Source organism: Peromyscus californicus, unplaced genomic scaffold (genome assembly GCF_007827085.1).
Source record: "Peromyscus californicus insignis strain IS unplaced genomic scaffold, ASM782708v3 Scaffold_20__1_contigs__length_68692818, whole genome shotgun sequence".
NCBI classification, from domain to species: domain Eukaryota; kingdom Metazoa; phylum Chordata; class Mammalia; order Rodentia; family Cricetidae; genus Peromyscus; species Peromyscus californicus.
The window spans coordinates 11,838,569-11,855,481 of NW_026294503.1; the positions used below are offsets into that span (position 1 = coordinate 11,838,569).

The 16,913-nt window shown below is 40.5% G+C and overlaps 1 long non-coding RNA gene across 2 annotated transcripts in view; it reads right to left on the bottom strand.

Moving 5' to 3' along the window:
• The window catches only part of LOC128116484 (uncharacterized), a 126,893-nt gene that overhangs the window by 108,959 nt on the left and 1,021 nt on the right, over positions 1–16,913 (bottom strand). The window lies entirely within an intron of this gene.

The window sequence follows — 16,913 nt, forward strand, 5'->3', positions numbered from 1 at the left end:
GTCCCTCTTCCAGTTAAAATCTCCCATTTCCTTATGTTCTCATCTCCCATTCCTTGCCCTCCATTATGCCACCTTACCCCCAGTTTGCTCATGTAGATCTCATCTATTTCTCCTTCACAGGGCTATTAATGTGTCCCTCTTAGGATCCTCCTTGTTAGTAAGTTTCTCTGGAGCTGTGGGTTGTAGTCTGGTTGTCCTTTGCTTTACATCTAGTATCTACTTATGAGTAAGTGCATACCATGTTTGTCCTTCTGAGTTTGGGTTACATCACTCAGGATGATATTTTCTAGTTCCATTCATTTGCCTGGAAATTTCATGGTATCATTGTTTTTTTACTGTTGAGTAGTAATCAATTGTGTATATGTGCCACATTTTCTTTATCAATTCTTTGGTTGAGGGGCATCTAGGCTGTTTTCAGGTCCTTGCTTTTATGAATAATGCTGCTATGAACATAGTTGAGCATGTGTCCTTGTGGTTTGATTGAATCCTGTATAATAAAGCAACCTCTGGAGGCATCACAATCCCTGACCTCAAGCTCTATTATAGAGTCATAGTAATAAAAACAGCTTGGTACTGGCATAAAAACTGACATGTGGACCAATGGAATTGAATTGAAGACCCTGACATTAATCCACACACCTATGAACATCTGATTTTCAACAAAGAAGTCAAAACTGTACCATGGAAAAAAGAAAGCATCTTCAACAAATGCTGCTGGCATAACTGGGTGTCAACATGTAGAGGATTGCAAATAGATCCATATCTATTGCCATGCACAAAACTCAAGTCCAAGTGGATCAAAGACCTCAACATAAATCCAGTTACACTGAACTTGATAGAAGAGAAAATAGAAGTAGTCTTGAATGCATTGGCACAGGAGATCACTTCCTGAATATAACATCAGTAGCACAGACACTGAGAGCAACAATTAATAAATGGGACCTCCTGAAACTGAGAAGCTTTTGTAAAGCAAAGGACACAGTCAATAAGACAAAAGGACAGCCTACAGAATGGGAAAAGATTTTCACCAACCCCACATCTGACAGAGGGCTGATCTCCAAAATATATAAAGAACTCAAAAAGCTAGACATCAAAATACTGAACAATCCAATTAAAAAATGGGCTACAGAGCTAAACAGAAAATTCTCAACAGAAGAATCTCAAATGGCTGAAAGACATTTAAGGAATTGCTCAACATCCTTAGTCATCAGGGAAATGCAAATCAAAACGACTCTGAGATACCATCTTAACAACTGTCAGAATGGCTAAGATCAAAAACACTGATGACAGCTTATGTTGGAGAGGATGTAGAGCAAGGGGAACACTCCTCCACTGTTGGTGGGAGTGCAAACTTGTACAGCCACTTTGGAAATCAGTATGGAGGTTTCTCAGAAAATTAGGAATCAATCTTCCTCAAGACCCAATCTTGGGCAAAGACCCAAAGGATTCTCAATCATAGCATAAGGACACTTGCTCAACTATGTTCATAGCAGCATCATTTGTAATAGCCAGAACTTGGAAACAACCTAGATGCCCCTCAATCAAAGAATGAATAAAGAAAATGTGGTACATATACACAATGGAATATTATTCAGCTGTAAAAAAACAATGACCTCATGAAATTTACAGGCAAATGGATAGAACTAGAAAAAATCATTTTGAGTGAGGTAACCCAGACCCAGAAAGACAAACATGGTATGTACTCACTCATAAGTGGATATTAGGAGTAAAATATAGGGTAACTAACCTAGAATCCACAGCCCCAGAGAGGCTAGATAACAAGGTGGGTCCAAAGAGGGATTTATAAGGAAAGGGGAATTAGAAGAGATCTCCTTGTAAACTGGGGGCAGGGTAGGGGGTTGGAAGAATGGGAACTTGAGGGAGTGGGTTGGATGAACTGAGTATAGGAGGTGGGTAGGAAGCTGGACAGAGGAGAGAGTAACAAAAGAGATGTTTTGATGGAGGGAGGGCATGTTGGGGTTAGTGAGAAATGTGGCACCAGGGAAACTCCCTGGAATCTACAAGGATGACTCCAGCCAAGACTCCTAGCAACAGTGGAGAGGGTGCCTAAACTGGCCATCTACTGTAATCAGATTGGTGACTACCTTAATTGTCATTAGAGACACCCTATCCAGTAACTGATGGAAGCAGATGCTGAGATCCACAGCCAAGCACTGAACTGAGCTCTGAGAGTCTTGCTGAAGAAAGGGAGGAGGGATTGTATGATCCAGGGAGGTCATGAGGAGGAACCCACAGAGACATCTGACCTGAGCTGGTGGCAGCTCATAGACTCTGGACCTTCATGGGACCCACCTAGGCCCTCTGCATATATGTGACAGTTTTGTAGCTTGTTCTCTTTGTAAGGCTCCTAGCAGTGAGATCAAGACCTGTCCCCGGTGCTTAGCTGGCTTTTGGGATCCTGCTCCCCATGCTGGATTACCTTGACCAGCCTTGATGTAAGGGGAAGAGCTTGGTCCTGCTGCCACTTGATATGCCATCATGCTTTGCTCAAGCCCATGGGAGGCCTGCCACTTTCTGAATGGAGATGGAGGAGGAGTGGAGGGAAGGGGAATAGACGGAAAGCGGGGTGGGGGGATCTGGGAAGTGAGGAGGGAGGGGAAACCCGTGGTCAGTTTATAAAATCAATGAAAATAATGTTATTAAAATAAAATAAAACATAGAATGATATCTTTTCATTATGATGGGCAACCAAGAGCAAAAGAGATATCCTTTTTTTGTGTTGGTGAATGCTGTGGCTTCTCTGGCCAATAACTCAACTTTACAGAGGTATCCTATGACTTACACTGAGATTTTTGTTGAATAACTTTGTCTTCTGGGAGAAGGATTTTCTACCTAGGCAAAATACCTCAGTTCAAACTCCCAAACTCAGTCTTAAAAAAGAAACAATATTTTGCAATTAGTTTACAAACTAGTATATCTCCATAGGGTTTTTCATACATCTTTAGTTTTGGTTGACCCAACTCCCATCTTGCTGCTCTCCTCCCTGCTTAAACCCTTAAGCCCCAATACTTCATGTTTCATACCTTCCAATTATATTCTTTAATTCGGTTGTAAGGTCCAAGAGTTGTTTCATACATTCTTCATTTTGGTCACCCTCCCCTCCATCCTCTTTGTTTCTCACATCTCATCTGCTCCCTGTTTTAACCTTTCTGCCCCCAGAACTCCCCTCTTAATTTTTGTTTTTACCTATATTCTATTCCCTTTCCCTTAATGCACTGTAGCAAATGGCCCCTTTCTATTTTCCTAGTTTCCAAATGTACTCCAAATTAAATATAGAAAACAAAAGATTTAAAAAGCTAGGCTAAACGTACCAGGATGAATATGCAACATTTGTCTCTCTGAGCCATGCTATATAATTTTTTCCAGTCATTATCTGTGCTGGCTAATTTTCTGTCAACTTGACACAGGCAGAGAAGAGGTAACCTTAACTAAGAAAATGCCTACATAAGATTGGGCTGTAGATAAGCCTGTAGAGCATTTTATTAATTAGTGATTGATATGAGATATCCTAGCCCATTGTGGGTAGGACCACCTCTGGGCCTGGTCTTGGGTTCTATAAGAAAATAGGCTGAGCAAGACATGGGGAGCAAGGCAGTAAGCAGCACCCCTCCATAGCTTCTGCATCAGCTCCTGCCTCCAGGTTCCTGCTCTGTTTGAGTTCCTCTCCTGACTTCCTTCAGTGATAGACTATGGATGTGGAAGCATAAGCCAAATAAACCCTTTCTTCTACCAGCTTGCTTTTAGGAATGTTGTTTCATCATAGCAATAGTAACCCAAACTAAGACATTATCCATACCATCCAAATCAGAAAAACCTATATCTTGATTTGACCCATTCTGTGGTTGGTCAGGGTACTCTTATCTGCAGGGTCCAGATTCAGTGGGCATTTTCATCTCCTTCATGTGGGCTCCAGATACCAAGAATATCCATTTCTCAGTGAAAGAAACACTACCATTTATTTCTTCTGATTTCTCTTTAGACAGTAATTACATAAATTTTGTAATATCCAAAGAAAGTACCCACCAGAGGACATGCAGTAAGTGTCTGGATGCTTGTTACCACATTCATAGGACCTAATATATTAAGTAGTTCAGTTAGTATGAATTAATGATTGAATCCTTATGGAAAAACTGCAGTGCCCATGAATGCTGACTTTATTTGACAAGTTCCTTTAGGCTGAGGGTCATGTGAGGATTTGGCACACAGCGCATCTCTAAGTACAGAAAAAAATCTCTAAGTAAATTAACTAATAGAGAGGATAATGAAAATTTTCTTGCATTGTATATTTTTCAGATAAAAAATTCTTCCAAAATATTACTGAAACTGCACTTCATCCTGACTTACAGTCCTAATGTTTTAAATAACATTGTATAAAATTCACACTCAGTGACAGAGCAAATAGTGATGGTTGCTATGGCAATGGCATCTGTGCCTATGAGCAGAGAAAATAATCCCTTTTGGGCAAGGAATTTATGAGTGTATCCAGCCACATGACAAGAGCACTTTCACTGTTTTTTTTCTTTAGACAAATTTATATATTTAGACTGATGAGCCTTTGTATATGTAAATTCTTCCTAAGAAGAGAAAATATATGACAAAATTTTTAGTATTTCTTGTGTGATTGCAACTTGAACTTAATCCTCCCTGATAAAGAGTTTAATGTCATTTATAATATTTATTATGATGAGAGATAAGTAGCTTTACTATAGCAAATATATATACATATATAGGTACTATATATATATATATATATATATATATATATATATATATATATATATAGAGAGAGAGAGAGAGAGAGAGAGAGAGCAACATCTTTGACAAGAATTGCTAATATTATATTTTCAAGAGCCAGAGGTGGGTGGCCAGAAGGAGATCCAAAACAACAGCTAGCAATAAATTCTGACTTTAAATAGCAATTATTAAAACAAAGCCTCCCAAATAGATTTGAACTGATAGACAAGGGTAACTGAATCTATTTATTTTAAACAGTAAAGTTAAAATCCTGAAGAAGGCTGCACCTAAAACCTATTTATAATAAGCACATGGTAAAAGTACTGAGATGGCTTATAGGGTGCAAAAAAACCCTTAAAACACATTATAGGATGCTTACTTGTGATGAAATGATGGGGTACAGGCAGCATGGATTAAATTTGGCATGGATAATGTTGTGAGTAGTAGCTACAGTCTGAGGAGCCAAGAAGAGGGTTACTGTGCTTCAGTTCTGATCTCTGCACTTTCACTCTTGCTTTTAACAAAGGGTCAATATTGGTGGGAGTTAATTTCAAGTTGCAGCTTCAACCTTTAGTGATCCTATTCCTTTTCCTTTTTAAATAATATGCTACTGGCAAATACATCCATTGCTAATGATGGAAGGATCCTCCTCTGTTTTCCTTGGAGGCAGCATTTCTAGTAGTGAGCTCAAAATTTTCCTGGATGAGAAGACCATAAGCTTCTATGTCTGAAAACTTTCACCAATTTTTACTGCTGCTTCCAAAACATTTCTGCTTACATTATGACATTTAGTTTGCAAAATAAAGGGTTTTATTAACCTAATATTGCAGATATAAAAACTGAGGCTTAAAATTATGGAAGGTCACAGCTGTCATGGCCAGCTTGTTGTATGTAGCTAAAGGGTTGAGTCTTTCACTGTAAGTTCACAATATTGACAAGTTTGCAACCCACATACAAGACAAACCATATTGGTATTTCATATTGTTGTACAACAACACAACATTTGCATTTCAAGATGATAAAAGGCCTTGGGTCTCCACATCATATTCAGATCAGATTACTTAAACCACAGAGTAGCAGATAAATGTGGAATAAGCCAAGTGATGTTACATCACCAAGCCATAAGCCTAGACACAGAGTGAGAACTTATCTGCTGTGGAATAATCCTTCTGTATGATGTGAATTTATATTGCTCTCGTTGGTTAATAAAAATGTTGATTGGCCTATAGCAAAGCAGAATAAGCCAAACTGAAAATGCTGGGGTGAAGAAGGGCAGAGTCAGAGAGACCCGATCCCAGCTGCCCAGGAAGGGAGACATGCTAGAGGACAGGTAAAGCCACAAGCCACGTGGCAATACATAGATTAATAGAAATGGGTTAATTTAAGTGTAAGCACTTGTGGTGGTATATGTTAATAAATAAAGTTGCCTGGGGTCAGAGCTATTAGAGCCATAGCAAGTGCGTGACAGTGGTGGCGTACGCCTTTAAGGACCTGGAGGGCGGTACATACAGGCAGTGACGAGGCAGTCACATGATTGGGTTTACAACCAATCAGAAGCCAGAACAGAGAAACTATAGAGACAGACACACAGGAAGGAGGGCTCCTTTTCGGAGAGCTCTCTTGGCTGAGGAGGATCCCTGAATCAGGAAGGGTGAGGCTCTTGGCTCTGACCTCTTGGCTTTCTTCTCTGAATCGGCTCTGTGTTCTTGTCTGATAAAACCATTGGCTATATCTATACTGAATTACATCTACAATTGGCGCCCAACGTGACAAGAATCCGTTAAAAACCGTTTAACTGCTGAGCTGGATTCACACCTCGGACACTAGGTGGCTGTTTTGAAATTCCCTTGGATTTGTACTGTTCTACAAGGACTTAGTTATCCAATATTTTAAAGGAAACTATTTAACAGAGAAATTTTTTTCCACATTTAAAAAAAAAATGGGTTTTCTGTGCTCATTAGAAGAAAATTGGGCTTTGTTTGCAATTTTAGACAGTCTAACAATGGAACAGCTATATGAGAAGATTAATGTTGATAGAATTATGCATTTTATTACTATATTTATTCTTATTTTACTATTTAAGAAGATAGTCAATTTAAGTGCCAGGGTGACAGCTTTAGAAAAACTTAATACACCTGTAAAAACTCAGACAGAAGAAACTAACAGTGAAGTTGCTTCAAGATTTGATCATAGGGTTACAGAAAGAAAGCCTGTTTTCACACAGTCACCCTTAGTTTGTCCAGTAACCGTACAGAAGTTGCCTGATCAAATGACTACACAAAATATTTGGGCTCCAATCGAAATGTTGGATTTACGAAGGTTTAAGGAGGCAATAGTATCTTATGGCATGCATTCCCCATATGTAAAGCAAATGTTAAACTCTTGGTCAACATATAATAGGATTGTACCACAGGATTGGCGGGAGCTGGCACAAGCTGTTCTTGAACCCAGTCAAAGGCTTCAGTGGCTAACTTGGTTCAAGGATGAAGCTAAAAACATAGAAAAACAGTGGAGGGATAAAGGAATACAAGTCTGCCAGGATCAGCTTATTGGAGAAGGTCAATATGCTTCAGCACCAGCACAATGTTTATATGATGTCCAAACCCTAATTTTATGTCGAACAGCAGCCTTGAATGCATGGGACAGAGTTGAGGAACCAGGAAAAAAAACTAAGTCATTTACAAAGGTTGTACAAGGCCCAAAAGAATCTTTCACAGATTTTTTACAAAGACTGGCTTCAGCAGTAAAGAGAATGGTCCCGGATTCAGAAGCTGGTAAGATAATAATTGAAACTTTGGCCTTTGAGAATGCAAATGCAGCATGCAAAACAATAATCAGGCCATTAAAGGCAAGATCTGCACCTTTGGAAGATTGGATTAGAGACACGGTTAATGTTGAAGCTCATGAGCATGATGATACGTGGGTAGGAGAAGCAATTTCAAGAGGTTTGAGGAATGTTAGATGTTTTGGATGTGGAAGGCAAGGACATTTGAAAAGGGACTGTAAACAGGTCATTCCTAGAAACAATGTTTCCTCAAGGAACAATGGCAACAGAATGCCCCTTCCTTCTGGAGTATGCAGAAGGTGTGGTAAGGGAAAACACTGAACCAACGAATGTAGATCAACAAGGGACAGACAGGGTAATCCTTTGCCTCAGTCTTCGGGAAACTCCCAGAGGGGCCTCATGCAGGCCCCAATAGCAAATCCAGTTCAAACCTTTCCTGCAGTCGTAGAGGAAACCCCTACTCAGAGCAATTAAATAACCAAATGCCTATTGGAATAAGTCATGCTGGTCAGGATGATGAAACAGAGAGAATAGAAAATTCAGGAGAAAACATAAAGAAAATTTTTTGGCAAACTTCTATTAATGAGCAAAGACCAAAATTATCGATAAAAATAAATGATGTTTTGTTGTCTGGTCTGGTAGACACAGGTGCGGACGTTACCATAATTGCACCAGAATTTTGGCATCCAACTTGGCCTCTTCAGGAGGTAAATGTTCAACTGTTAGGTATTGGGACATTATCTCAGGTGAAACAGAGTGCAAGATGGCTCGAATGTATAGGTCCAGAAGGACAGAGAGGAAAATTGAAAATGAGACAACTGAAGAAAAGGGACAAATCATCTATCCCAGGAAACAGAGTGAAACGGCATATGGTTTTCTGCAGAAAATCACGGCTAGGCCTAACATCAACTGAAGTCTCCAGGAAGAAGTTGGGGCCCCACGACAACAACAATACCACGTGGACAATAATAATATCACTAAGCTGACAAACATCATCTACAGATCAGCTTTGAACTACAAGGTGCTCAGAGTAATTTTGAGATGACTAGCTGAGATGATCCAGTCTCAAAGACTACTTGAATAAGGACTTGAGATAAACCCTGAACTTTGGCATTATACACAGACTGGATAATGAAGGATATGGTTACCTTTCCTAGAATTTGACAATTAACCTAAAATTTTTCTTTCAGGATAAAGATAACTTCGCCCATACCCAGCAGGAAGCAATTTTAAGAATACGACGCCCACATTCCCAAAGAGGTGGTGTGGGGCAGGTGGTTTTTTGGTCTTTTTAATGGTTTTGGGTCTGGGATAATTTTCATTGTTTAGGGGGTTGGTTACAAGTTGTTGTCAAGGGTTAGGAAAAAGGCTAAGCAAAGGAGATTAGATTTAAGGTTCTTATTAAAAAAAAAAAAGAAAGAAAGAAAGAAGAAGAAAAAGACAATTACTAGTTTTAAGTATTTTACATTGGATTGGATTGTTTTATACTGTATACAAGTTATATATATTGGAATTGATATTGTTGAAATTGCTATATGTATATTTCTAATTGTACTTATACCGTTCATTTAACAATGCAATTTTCTGATCCTTGAATGTTATTATTACCAACTATTAGGATATAAAGAAATGAAAGTTAGTTAGTTATAGTTGAAGATTAGTTAGTTATAGTTGAAAGTTAGTTAGTTATAGTTGAAGATTAATTAGGATAGAAAGTGAATTAGATACATTTTGGACTTAACAAAATAAGATAAATAATGAAATTATTTTCTCTGAATTTGTCAAATACAAATGGACTAGAAATTATTTAGACATTGTATATAGTTATTGTACTTTTGTATGTAGTTTTCTTTTGTTAGTTATAACCTTTTTCTTTTTTTTAAATTAGAAAAGGGGAAATGTGGTGGTATATGTTAATAAATAAAGTTGCCTGGGGTCAGAGCTATTAGAGCCATAGCAAGTGCGTGGCAGTGGTGGCGTACGCCTTTAAGGACCTGGAGGGCGGTACATACAGGCAGTGACGAGGCAGTCACATGATTGGGTTTACAACCAATCAGAAGCCAGAACAGAGAAACTATAGAGACAGACACACAGGAAGGAGGGCTCCTTTTCGGAGAGCTCTCTTGGCTGAGGAGGATCCCTGAATCAGGAAGGGTGAGGCTCTTGGCTCTGACCTCTTGGCTTTCTTCTCTGAATCGACTCTGTGTTCTTGTCTGATAAAACCATTGGCTATATCTATACTGAATTACATCTACAAGCACTAGTTAGTAATAAACCTTAGCTATTGATCAAGCATTTGTAATTAGCATAAGCCTCTGTGTGTTTATTTGGGACCAGGCAGTCAAGAGAGGTAAACTCTGTTTACACTTATCCCTCTTTTCACTTTAATCTATTTCTACTAGAAAGAAAATTAAATAAAACATGTGTTATTTTTCTAAACTTCTATCCAGGCCCCTTCTAAAGAAACTTGGCTAACTCAAACAATTGCTCTTAGATCACAGGTCTTCTTGTTTTAAGTAATAGGTTACTCTTGGTTGTTATATAATGTTAGAAACTATGCAATTGCTTCATGGGAAGTTAATTTTCACTTAACAGCACTGAAGGTTTTTTTTTTTAAAGATGCTTTAGACTGTTCAATTTGTTTATTAAATCATTAACCCCAATTAATAAATAGTGGTTTTAGATATTTAAAAATATTTAAATTTCTAGAATATTGATGTTTATTATTTTAAAATCAAGTAAAAGTCTCTAGTAGCTAGACCAATAAAACAATATACTAAAATTATCAAAAGGTTTATGCTTTCAAATATGCCTGTTCAAACTGTCACTCTGTGTTATGAGCTGCAAGTCTTTTGTCTCGCTTGATCAGGAAATGAATGTGACTTCATAATTTGTATTCAACTATGAACAGCTGCTCATTAATAAAAATTATTAAAGTCTAAGTTTTATCAGTTGATCTAAAATTGAAGAAAATAAAAAGAGGCACCCTTCAATGAAAAGCCAGAAATTGAGTGAGGTGATCTGGAAGTGCAGAGCTGGTCAACCTCTGAATGAGTGTCAGTGCACCAGATTCAGCCACAGCTGGAGAATTTAAACAATGAAGACCCTCCCAGGGGGAGCCTGAATAAAATGAGGAGGAGGCTGATCAGAAGCTTTAACATGGGCAAATGTTTTATGCACAGAACAGGCAGGATGAACTGGACCCCAGGGCAAAAGGCAATCCAGAAAAAGTCATTCATGTACAGTTAGGATCAGAAACAGTTACAATCTATGAGTGTTTTCTGATGGTAATTTTAGTGGACTGTTTTATTGCCCTTTCTACTCAGAATTTGAAAATCTCCTTTGTTCTTCCTACTTTACACATCTGCTCATCTCCTTCTGCATGCCTCCCCCCCCCCCCCCCCCCCCCCCCCCCCCGCTCCCCCAAGATTTGGGCAGCAGACAAGATTTAAAGTTGCACACTTCAAGAAGTGGTCTCTAAATGTGGGATCCTGAAGTGTTGGCTTGTGGGATCACCAACAAGATTTAAAATATTCTCTTTTCTTTTATAGGTATTTTAAAAGTAAGTTCGGTTTGCAATCTTTAGTTTGGTTGTTGTCTTGGCTAGGGTTCTCATTGCCATGATGAAACACTATGACCAAAGGAACCTGGGGAGGAAAAAGCGTATTGGGCTTACTCTTTCAAATCTCTGCTCATCAATGAAGGAAACTAGGACAGGAACTCAAACAGGGAAGGAACCAGAGGCAGAAGCTGATGCAGAGGCCATGGAGGAGTGCTGCTTACTGGCAACCTCCATGAGGCTTGATCAACCTGCTTTCTTACAGAAGTTAGAGCCACCGGTACAGAGGTGGCCCCAGCCACAATTGGTTGAGCCTTTCCACATGTGTAGTAGGACAGGCCCACAGGGTCCAGGGAATTGGCTCAGACCAGTTGTCAAGGTATGCAAATAATGTACTCCTTAAGAGCCAACCTGAATTCTGCCTGAGGGCAGAACTCCTGGTGTCTGGTTGTTGATGCCATGCCTTCTCACCCCCTCCCCCAGGGAGTCATTAGAATTCAAGCGCTTAATGTGTGGCACAAACCCATAACCTTGAGATTAAGAGTCTCATGCTCTACCCACTGAGCTGGCCGGAAGAACTGAAATGGCACTTGAACATGGGGCTTCTGTTACTTTGTTTCTCCCAGCACAGGTTCTGATGTCTCCCTCTCTTTACTAGCATTGCTTGACAGTGCCCCCAAGATGGTGTGTTTTGGTGAGAAGGCCCCTCAGTGTGGTGTTCTTTCGGTCCCCTTGGCAGGTGATCATTGGGACACCACTTCTTTCCTTCTTTTGTGCTGTCTGTCATGTTTGCCCATCCCATTAGGATCGCACATTTTTTTTTTTTTTCATTTCAGTTTGCCTGGCACCTCCACATAAGAATTGACCCCCCAGGAGGTGGAACCAAGGCTTGGCTCCTGATTGCTGTCCCTCATCTGGAGACACCATGTGGATATAGGGTCATGGCCTAAAAACCATGAAAGTCCCCCACTAAGCACAGGACATAAGGGTCCGATACAAATTTCCATTCCGTTGAAAAAGATGGGCAATCTTTTTTATCATCCCCACCACTTCCCTGTCAGATATCTCTACGATATCCGATGATGAGGAGAACATAGATGCCAGTTTGGGCCCTGAGAAATCTGTCAAGGAGAATGTAACTGTCAGTTTGGACCCCAAGATATCTGTAAAGGAGAACATAGCTGTCAGTTTGGGCCCAGAGAAATCTGTCAGTTTGGGCCTCAAGATATCTGTCAATTTGGGCCCTGTGAAATCCATCTAGGAGAACGTAGCTGTCAGTTTGGGTCCCACCAAATCTGTCAAAGAGAAGGCAGCTGTTATTAAGTCATGTGCTGCTACCCCTTCTACCCCACCACCACTGCTGGCAGCTACCCCTCTGCCGCAGTATTCTTGGGGCAATCTACCCAAATACTAGCCTGTCTCAGGAGGTGGCTACTCTTCTGGGGTGCCAGATGTCTTACAACCCTCACAGCCTGCACCACTGTCAGTCTGTAGGCCCATAGAAGCCTTCCCACTCAATATGGGCCCAAATGCCGATGACCAGCCCTAGATTCCCACCCCTACAGCTGATCTCCCCATCATCTGGAAGGCAGCCAATGAGTCATGCTCAGATTCCCCCTACTTACAGCAGGTTCTTGCTCAATGGTCCATTCAGTTACAAACATATTTCAGTTGGTACCATTTGCTTAAAGCTGTGTTGGAGCCTGCAGTCTTTCTCAGCTGGAAATCAGCCTATGAGAATTAGGCAGAATCCCAGGCCTGGAAAAACATCTTGCTTAACATCCTAGTGACCTATGATATGCTCACAGGGCATGGGGAATATGTCTATTCTGTGCACCAGGCACAGATTGTTTTGAATCCCTATTTTCAACAGGTCTCAGACCTGGCCCTTAAGGCCCTACAAGGGGCTCAGCTCAGCCTACAAGCACTGGGCACCTCTGTCAAAGAACAAGCCTCTGCCACTGGTGAGATGGAGAGATCCTATCTCCCTCCAATGGCAGCTGCCAGCCCCCCTGCTAACCCATGGGAGAGGATATGCTTGTGTTTTTCCTCAGAGTGCCACTATACCAATATGGGTCTTAGCAAGAGATGTGCACTTGGCCATAGGTCAGCCTGCTTCCACCAAGGAGAAAATCACCCAGGATGGGTAATGTATATACTCCCCTTTCTTGTTCATTGCCTCTCTAAAGGTTGAAGATTTGTGGAGCCTTGCTTTTCCTCATTTTGTATAATACCTTTTGAGATGAGGAATATAAGTTTGGCAGGCCGGGAGCTAGCTAAATATATTAAGGGCCCATGGTCAACTAAGTTTCTATATTATCCATTACAGCTAACACATGAAATTTTCCAATTAAGTCAGACAAGAGCACAGGTTATGGCCTTTGACTCTTTATTTTTTGAAAAGGTTTGGCATGATATAAAGAGGCTGTTAGATCCCTCTTGGATTTTACTTATGTGTTGATTGGCGGGGTGGTACTTTTGCTCTTTCTCCTTTTTAAGTGTCTCCTACAGCACATCCAACAACAGGCAGTCACTAAGGTAACTCTATAGGTGTTAATGGCTCTTAGACATCCAACTCATAGCCCTCCACAGGAGGTTGTGCATGCTTGGCTTTCTGAAATTCAAAATCTACTGCCTGACACTCCCCACCTAGGGTGACTCCCCAGGGATGGATGCTCTTGAAGGGCTGGTAGTCAAAGACGGTTATGAGCTTGTTTGGCAAGCCAACCTAAGACAGTCACAGTCCAGTTGCTGAGCCCCCCTGAGGCGGGGTCAACAAGGCCGGAGCAAAGAACTCTCAACTCCTGCTGAGTGCCCATGTAGTAAAATAAAAGGGTGGATATGTAGTAGAACAGGCCCAAAGGGTCAAGGAAATTGGCTCAGACCAGTTGCCAAGTCATGTACATAATGTACTCCTTAAGAGCCAACCTGGAGTCTGCCTGTGGGCCTAGCAATAGGAACTGTTAGAGTTCCTGGTCACTGTCAGAATTCCTGATCATACCCAGCCAATGAGGGATGACCACATAGACTGGGTGCTGGGAGGAGGGTACATAAGACCTTCTGTGTTATTGAATAAATGAGTTTGTTATTTGTCTTCAATGGACTCTAGGTGTCTGTGTTGTTGATGCCGCACCTTCTCACCCCCTCCCTCAGGGATCCATTAGAATCCAAGCAACACACATGGGTCACTAATAAAGAGAATGCCCCCACAAGCTTGCCTACAGTCCTATCTTATGAAGGCATTTTCTCAATGAAATTGAGGCTCCCTGTCTGATGATCCTAGCTCATGTCAAGTTGATATAAAACTTGCCAGCCAGTACAGTTGCTTTCCTTTTGTTGTATGTTGTGAAACAAGTATGCAGGCACCAGGATTTCTATAGAAGTATGTACCTCCTTCCTTTTAGTCAGAAGTGGTGAATTTAAAATGAAGAAGGAGGAGGAGGATGAGGAGGAGGAGGAGGAGGAGGAGGAGGAGGAGGAGAAGAAGAAGAAGAAGAAGAAGAAGAAGAAGAAGAAGAAGAAGAAGAAGAAAAAGAAGAAGCACAGAAAAAGAAATTATCATGGGGATAATAAGTAATTTGTTTGTAACAAAGATATAAGTAATCAATTAAAAAAAAAAAAACCAGCCAGGCACACCTTTAATCACAGCACTTGGAAGGCAGAGGCAGGATCTCTGAGTTAGAGGTCAGCCTGATCTACAGGGACACAGGGAAACTTTATCTAAAAGAAAACCAAAAGAAAAAAAAGCTCATGTCAAAATTATTGGACTTTGGAAATATGAAAAATATTGGAAATTATAGATTATTGGAATTTGGACAATAAAAGAGATTACAGTTAGAATACCTGTTTAGGGGACTGCAGGGGATTTCTTTGATGTAGGGAAGTATCAAATGGCTATAATCTATTAGTGCTCGATATATGCCAAACAGCTGTGAAATATTATTTTAAGATGTGTTACATTTGTTTATGCGGTGGAACATTTGTTCTAATGATGCAATGATGTGTTGCATTCTTTTATGTTGCATTTGTTTAACTCTGTGAAGCTGTGTTACTTTGCCTGTCTAAAACACCTGATTGGTCTAATAAAGAACAGAATGGTCAATAGCAATAATAGTAAGGCAGGAGAAAGGACAAGAGGGGCTGGCAGGCATTGAGAACAAATAGAAGGAGAAAAAGAGGGATTGGGAAGCAAGAGAGATCAAGGAGAGAGAAAAGAAGGGGCCAGTCACCCAGCCACACAGTCGGCCATGGAGTAAGAGTGAAATTAAGATTACAGAAGAAAAGGAAAAAGCCCAGAGGCAAAAGGTAGATGGGATCATTTAAGTTAAGAAAAGCTGGCTAGAAATAAGCCAAGCTAAGGCCAGGCATTTATAAGTAAGAAAAATGTCTCCGTGTGTGATTTATTTGGGAGCTGGGTGGCGAGCCACCAAAAGAGTGAAGAGAAAAAAAACAAAAAACAAACAAACAAAAAAACCCAAACAACACCAGACTTTACTAAATGCTTTGTGAACAGTAAGTTCACTTATGAGGAAATCCAGACAAAAAGATTAAACAATATATTCATGTTTACCTAGAACCAGAGTAAGAATCCTAAATTCACTGTCTTCCTAATTGCAGGGTAAGCATACTAAGTTGCTGTCTTGGATTGGTGGTACACATCAGTCATCCCAGAATACCATGGAGCCTGAGGCAGGAGGGGCTTAAGTTTGAGAACAGCAAGATTCTTTTTCAAAGATAAAGAAAATAAAACACAATAAATTACTAATAAAAATGTGGAGCAGACTGCAGGGAGGAGGGGGAGGTGGAAAGCTAGAAGTTAAATGGATAGATAATGGATGAATCATGGTGGGAGAACAAGGCAGTTGTCACTTTTAAAAGGTATTTAAAGAAAATGGCTAGCTGAGCAACAATTTGAAGAAACTGTTTTCAGCTTTTGGATTTACCATATACACAAATACACAAACACACACACACACACACACACACACACACACACACACACACACACACACACACACACACACCCTTACCAGCCACTTTCTAATAGTAGCTTCTTGTGGAATACTAGACTAATACAGCAATAAATAGCTCAGTGGTTCTCAATCTTCCTAGCGCTGCGACCCTTTAATACAGTTCCTCATGTTGTGGTGACCCCAACCATAAAATTATTTTTGTTGCTACTTCGTAACTGTAATTTTGCTACTATTTAGGCCCTGGACTCTAGGGGAACAAAGGTCTATGGGAGGTGGAAGAAAAAAGGGTGTAGGTAGTACAGTCTGTGTGTGTGGGAACATGTGTTCAAGGTACAATATATCCTTATGTGAAAACATTTTTTATGGGACATAGTAATGAATATGTACAATAAAAAAGTAAACACAAGCCGGGCGGTGGTGGCGCACGCCTTTAATCCCAGCACTCGGGAGGCAGAGCCAGGTGGATCTCTGTGAGTTCGAGGCCAGCCTGGGCTACCGAGTGAGCTCCAGGAAAGGCGCAAAGCTACACAGAGAAACCCTGTCTCGAAAAACCAAAAAAAAAAAAAAAAGTAAACACAAAACAACAAAAACAAACACACAACAGAAAAACATCCGATTCTAAGATAAAACCACAATAAGGCCAGGGGCTTGGTAAAACGCCTAGCCCCAGATGGAGGCCAGGATATAATGAGGGACTTAGAGGAAATGCTCCTTTATCTCCAGTTAAAAACTGAATTAAGATTTAAGCCGAGCAGGCTAAATCCTGGAAAAGACTCGTAAACGTCTCAGGTGCTGCAGTAATTGGGGGTCTGTCCTAATCACATCCAAGTCATTCTGAGAC